General features: G+C 43.9%; 2 non-coding genes across 2 annotated transcripts; both read left to right on the forward strand.

Annotated features, from left to right (window-relative positions):
- The first annotated feature begins 1,747 nt into the window (after nt 1–1,747).
- trnaq-uug (transfer RNA glutamine (anticodon UUG)) lies at nt 1,748–1,819 on the forward strand. Its single transcript has one exon. It is a non-coding gene; the product is annotated as a tRNA-Gln (tRNA).
- A 3,194-nt stretch (nt 1,820–5,013) lies between these two features.
- Nucleotides 5,014–5,087, forward strand: trnan-auu (transfer RNA asparagine (anticodon AUU)). Its single transcript has one exon. It is a non-coding gene; the product is annotated as a tRNA-Asn (tRNA).
- The last annotated feature ends 1,654 nt before the right edge of the window (nt 5,088–6,741 follow it).

Raw genomic sequence — 6,741 nt, forward strand, 5'->3', positions numbered from 1 at the left:
GAGTTCAAATTGTGGTGGAACCTCAATTCTTGTTGTCCCAGCTGCTGAAAATTTGGGACAAACAAGTGAAAGACACCTGGTGCTGGTGGGCAGTTTTGTTGCCTTTGTCATCGATGCTTGATCCACAAGTCTAGTTGTCAAATCGTGTGTTCCACCGTCAGTTATCTGCTACAAATCAGCGGAGGACAAATCACTTTGTTGTCTAATGCTGCCGTTGTCTGCACAACGTGTGCTGAGATTATCTGTGCAATATGCATTCAGCAGGATAAATAAAAGCAACGCTTTTTGAAATGCAGGCACTGCATGATTTGTACTCGAAAAAATTTGCATTTTCTTTTCATGCCAATCATTTTACATTAATGCATTGCAATGCCAATGCACTTTTTACCTGGCAAGACTGAAGTACAAGCTGTGATGAACAGTGTGAAACAGAAACAGCTACTTGAGAACCCATAGCCTCGACGGCACCTGTGTGAATTGCTCTGCATCGATAATTCGCAGAGCGTAAAGAGGGAAAACTGACGCGATGGAAGAGAAAAGGCCGAGCCAAATTGTAATGTTGCAGATGGTTTTGTTGTTTTTGAGAAATGTTTCAAAGATTTTGTCATGGTTGTTGCCATGGTGTAATGGTGAGCACGATGGACTCTAAATTTAATGATCTGAGTTCAAATTTTGGTGGAACCTCAATGCTTGTTGTCCCAGCTGCTGAACGTTTGGGACAAACAAGTGAAAGACACCTGGTGCTGGTGGGCAGTTTTGTTGCCTTTGTCATTGATGCTTGATCGACAAGTCTAGTTGTCAAATCGTGTGTTCAACCGTCAGTTATCTGCTCCAAATCAGCGGAGGACAAATCACTTTGTTGTCTAATGCTGCCTTTGTCTGCACAATGTGTGCTGAGATTATCTGTGCAATATGCATTCCGCAGGATCAATAAAAGCAATGCTGTTTGAAATGCAGGCACTGCATTGAAACAAAGAAACACAGAAAATACTTGCAGGGGTAGGCCATTCGACCCTTCGAGCCTGCACCATCACTCAATAAGATCATGGCTGATCATTCACCTCAGTACCCATTTCCTGCTTTGTCTGCATACCCCTTGATCCCTTTAGCCGTAAGGGCCACATCTAACTCCCTCTTGAATATATCCAATGAACTGTCATCAAAAACTCTCTGCAGTAGTGAATTGCACAGGTTAACAACTCTCTGAGTGAAGAAGGTTCTCCTCATCTTGGTCCTAAATGGCTTAAACTGTGTTCCATAGTTCTGGACTTCTCCAACATTGGGAACATTCTTCCTGCATCTAACCTGTCCATTCCCATCAGAATTTTATATGTTTCTGTGAGATCCCATCTCATCTTTCTAAACGCCAGTGAATAAAGGTACAGTCGATCCAGTCTCTCCTCATATGTCGGTCCTGCCATCCCGGGAATCAGTCTAGTGAACCTTCGCATTCGACAAAACGTTTTCTTTTCATGCCAAGCATTTTACATTAATGCATTGCAATGCCAATGCACTTTTTACCTGGCAAGACTGAAGTACAAGCTGTGATGAACAATGTGAAACAGAAACAGCTGCTTGAGAAACCATAGCCTCGACGGTATCTGTGTGAATTGCTCTGCGCCGATAATTAGCAGAGCGTAAAGAGGGGAAACTGACGCGAGACATGAGAAATGGCCGAGCCAAAATGTAATGGTGGCGATGATTTTGTTGTTTTTGAGAATTTTATCAAATATTTTAATGTGTGGTAGGTTCCATGGTGTAATGGTGAGCACTCTGGACTTTGAATCCAGCAATCTGAGTTCAAATATCAGTGGAACCTCAATTCTTGTTGTCCCAGCTGCTGCAAATTTGGGACAAACAAGTCAAAAATACCTGGTGCTGGTGGGCAATTTTATTGCCTTTATCATTGATGCTTGATCGACAAGTCTCGTTGTCAAATCGTGTGCTCTGTGGGAGCACAGTCCCGCATTGCTGAACTCTTTGCTTCAGCACGCAGTCTGAAGTTTGGATTAAAAAACAGGAAGATTGAAGTTTGGATGGAAAAGAGACTGTTAGACAATGTGGTGCCTTCAGCCAGTGAGATGAGCAACTGGTCATTGTCTGGATGTTATATATGTGAGTACCTTGTTACGGTGGGAATAATGGTTGGCAAGGGTAGAAAGCTTGCATCAGGGAGCTGCAGGAATTTCAGTCATGGAAGTGAGACAGGGGTGACAGTGATGGAAGGCAAAAGGGCCTGAGTGGATGAATCCCGCGAGGAGTCACATAAAAGGAGCAGGACCAGGTGGTGGCCGTCAGTTGATAGAGGACAGGGATAGACTGGCTAAAGAATTAGGAAAGTTAAAAGAAAAGTTGAAGAATCAGGAAAGAGAAGCTGGAGACACAGACAGGAATGATACCTCGGTTCAGTTGCTGAGGTCGGGGGTAGATTCCGCAGGTGAGGGATGATCCCTATAGGGATGCCGTGCCTCAACCACACATGTCCTTCCTTTAGGACCCTTACTTCAGGATAGGGGTGGCCATACCCTTATCGAGGCTTGTGTGGAAGGGCAGCGGGAAATGGACACCGGGTCAGCCGGACAAATGAAGGTGCTCCTGGAGGAAGGGGATTCCCCTCTTCAGAGACAGTTCCCCAACACCCCAGACACACGAGGAGCAGTTACTGAACAGGCAGAGATGAAAGCAGTGGGAGAAGCTTGTTCAGAAACATTTAAAGTTTCTGCAGGAATGGGCTGTCTCAGAACTGATGAGATGTTCAGTGAAAAGCTCAAATGTAGGAGTTACAAACATGATCTTAAAGGATGTGAAATAGAAGTTGGATTGTTGCAAATGTCGAGAGAGTGAATTACAGCAGTTCCGAAGGGTGAACTGAGAGAAGGACTGGGTCTCTCGACTGACTATTCAGCATTTCCGTCATCCTTTACTGCATGTTGTTACACTTCTCCCACAAAGCAGAGAAAATTGTTAAAACCTGTGCAGAGGGTAACAGACTTAGTCGAAGACACCGATTGTGTGTTTACATTTCTGAATGTAAACAGCATGGAATTCAGTTGGAAAAATCAAAAATTGAAAATTGACTTTTAAGTAAAAATGGATATGGTGATCACAGACCAACGGACTTTAAAATGGCATCCTGAGAATCTGAATCTACAAGAACCCTACTTTGACCCGAAGCGTGCTGCTATTTGGAAGAAGGAAATACGGAAATGGAATACAACATTTCATCAGCGACAGAGTTTGAATCAAGCAATCGTTGTGGACATTAACCATCACACTGCGGAAATCGAGAAGGTTCACACAACTTTGGAGCAGACTGAATATGTGAGTTGGTGGGAGTCATTGTTGGGATGGAGCCTGACGGCAACAGGCGTGATGAACACAATGATACACCCTGTCCTTATGCTGGTGCTGGTTCAGCTGGTCATGCTGGTCATTTTGATTTACTGCGGATGTTGTGTTGAAAAACAAGGACAACAACTGGACAATGCTGTTGAACGAGCTCGAGCCACCATGCAAATGTATGTTACCCAGATAAGACTTGCAGAGAGGCGAGGAGAAGAAGTGGGGGAATGTGGGAGCACAGTCCCGCATTGCTGAACCCTTTGCTTCAGCACGCAGTCTGAAATTTGAATTAAAAAACAGGAAATTTAAGTTTGGATCGAAAGAGACTGTTAGACAATGTGGTGCCTTCAGTCATTGAAATGAGTAACTGGTCATTGTCTGTATGTTAAATATTTGATTGTACCTTTGTTACTATTTAATGACATCTGTAGGTTAAACAAGCAATATTAAGTCTGTGTGTTAAACAATTCACAAAGCCGTTTGCTGTGATTGTCTAAATGTAAAGAAATAAGAGTATAAAGATGAGACTCACACACACAGACACCAGAGACAGTGGATATTCGGAAGGTGTGTGTCTCAAGCAGCCACGGAAATCGAAGCAAGCGGCCTTTGTGACGTGTTCTCAGTAACTTTCATACTTGGTTTGTTTGGTATGAATGTTTAAATAAAAGACCCGATCCTGCCTTTACTACAACTGAATGTGTGCGGGTAATTCGAGGTTAAAAGCAACGAAGCAAAAAGAGCAAGACAGCCGTTTACAACATTTTGTAACAGGTAACTGATGGTTGAGCACACGATTTGATAACTAGACTTGTAGATCAAGCATCAATGACAAAGGCAACAAAACTGCCCACCAGCACCAGGTGTCTTTCACTTCTTTGTCCCAAATTTTCAGCAGCTGGGACAACAAGGAATCAGGTTCCACCGAGATTTGAACTCAGATCCCAGAGTGCTCACCATTGCACTATGGAACAAACCATGGTAAAATATTTGAAACAATTCTCAAAAACAACAAAATCATCTCCAACAGTACACTTTGGCTCGGCCTTTTCTCAGCCACACCATCAGTTTCCTCTCTTTGCTCTCTGCTAATTATCGATGCAGAGCAATTCACACAGATGCCATCGAGGCTATGGTTTTACAAGTAGCTGTTTCTGTTTCACACTGTTCATCACACTGAAGTCTTGCCAGGTAAAAAGTGCGTTGGCATTGCAATGTGTTTATGTAAAATGCTTGGCATGGAAAGAAAATGCAAAGTTTTGTCGAGTTAGCGAGTTGGTGACGAGGTTTGGGGTTGATGTGCGTCGCTTTCAATCTTTGAAATTTCACCAAGCAAAGAAACGGTGAATTGAACTGTCCGCAGTCAGGAGCTGAAAAAGAATTAAAACCTAATACCGACTTCAGGACAATCAGAATACTTCGTCACAGACAAGGCACCGGAAGGCTGGAAGGTAGATCACACCGGTTGTGGGAGAGCTGGTTGGTGGTCACATGGAAGTGTCTGCAGTGTGCGGGATCAGACTGCTTCCACACATCCACAATGAATATCACACCTTTTACTTGGGAAAAGGGCAACTGAGAGTGGACTAGTTCCATCCCGGTAAGAACAATCTGAAGCTTTAACTGACTGACACCCTGGTTTGGGATGTCTTGCAATGTGTAATTAAGTCAGTCTCTGTGGCGCAATGGGTTAGCGCGTTCGGCTATTAACTGATAAGTTGGTGGTTCGAGCCCACCCAGGGACGAAGCATTTAACTGTTTTTCCCCGTGGATTCGGTGCTGCACGATTCCAGGTTGTCATTTTGCGTTTCGGCTGCGCGAATATATTCCACAAACATTGCCAGCTGTGCTGTTATCCAGTGAGTTCCCACTCCAATACTTTTATGAGCATTCAGTTTGAGTGTATACAGAACTGAACAGAGATATCAGAAAATTTAACAAGGTTGTGGGACATTGCTTTTTGTTAATATTGAACCACTAATATGAATAAATCCATTTCTTCAAATATTTAATTGAACATGTTTTCAAAATGTTTCCGCGCAGTTTTGAAGCAGGGACATTTCGCGTGTGAGGTGAATCTAATAACCACTACATTACGGAAACACTACAGCAATGTTCGGAACATAACCAGAGCTTTAACCTACACAGCTGGCCTTTTCTTCAGGACCTGGTTTTATGAGAATAGAGTGATGGTGCTATATTTAGGAAGGCTGTGAGTGTGGCAGGAATTGATCTAGTGTTTCCCAGACTTTACACATAGGAACAGGAGGTGGCCATTTAGCAGCGAGTGGTTAGGATCTGGAATGTACTGCTTGAAAGGATGGTGGAGGCAGACTCAATCTTATCTTTCAAACGGGAGCTGGATCAGTGTCTGAAGGAAAAACAATTGCAGGGCTACAGGGAAAGGGCGGGGGAGTGGGACTCGCTGAGAGTCGGCACGGGCTCGACGGGCCGAATGGCTTTCCGTGCTGTAATAATTCCATGATTCTATAAGTTAGTGGCACATTTCATCGTGTGGGTGGAAGCAGAACATTTCAAAGGGACATGGATTGCGTCGGCAAAACTAGAGGCATCTGATTCAGGAGATTCGGGGGGCATGAAAATTCGGAAGTTTAATGACTTTGAAAGGAACATTTTTGTTTTGTGCAGTTACGGTCAGAGAAATGTTTGTGAAAGGAATTTTCTGAACAGAGGAATGCAGCATTTAATCTTCTGCCTTAACACTTCTTCCTGGGTGTCGGGGTCACATTTCTTTTCCCGGTTATACTTCTCAAAAAGGATTTAGATTTAGTCCTTCAGACAAGGGGGATCAAGGGCCATGGCGAGAAAGCAGGAATGGGGTATTGAAGTTGCATGTTCAGCCATGAACTCATTGAATGGCGGTGCAGGCTCAAAGGGCCGAATGGCCTACCTCTGCACCTATTTTCTATGTTTTCTATGTTTCTTGAATTTATATTTCCTTTGGTGTTTCACAATAACCAGACCTTTGCTCTAAAGTCTTTCTCACTGTTTTTCCAGTCTCCTGTTGATGTACCAGCAATGAACATTTTGAACCAGACACCAAAAACACACTGTGCAAAATGGGACATGCTTTAACAGTTAACGTGGGGCTCGAACCCCAAATTCGAGATTAAGGTTCTCATGCTCGACCGATTGATCTCACGGGGCTTCTGCCAAATAGACGTTTTTGTCGTTGATTGCAGCCAGGTGCCTGTTGGCTCCGCCCCAGATGTTTGAACTTGCTGTCAAGGAACTGCCAGGAACTTCTTGAATGGTGGACCAGGCTCGAGGGGCCGAATGGCCCACTCCGGCCCCTAATCGTTACATGTTTATGAACTTATGACCTTTCACAGGAGAACAAACTCGCCCTGAGCATGCATGAGGAGATAGCTCCAGAAA

Source organism: Pristiophorus japonicus, unplaced genomic scaffold, assembly GCF_044704955.1.
Source record: "Pristiophorus japonicus isolate sPriJap1 unplaced genomic scaffold, sPriJap1.hap1 HAP1_SCAFFOLD_42, whole genome shotgun sequence".
NCBI classification, from domain to species: domain Eukaryota; kingdom Metazoa; phylum Chordata; class Chondrichthyes; family Pristiophoridae; genus Pristiophorus; species Pristiophorus japonicus.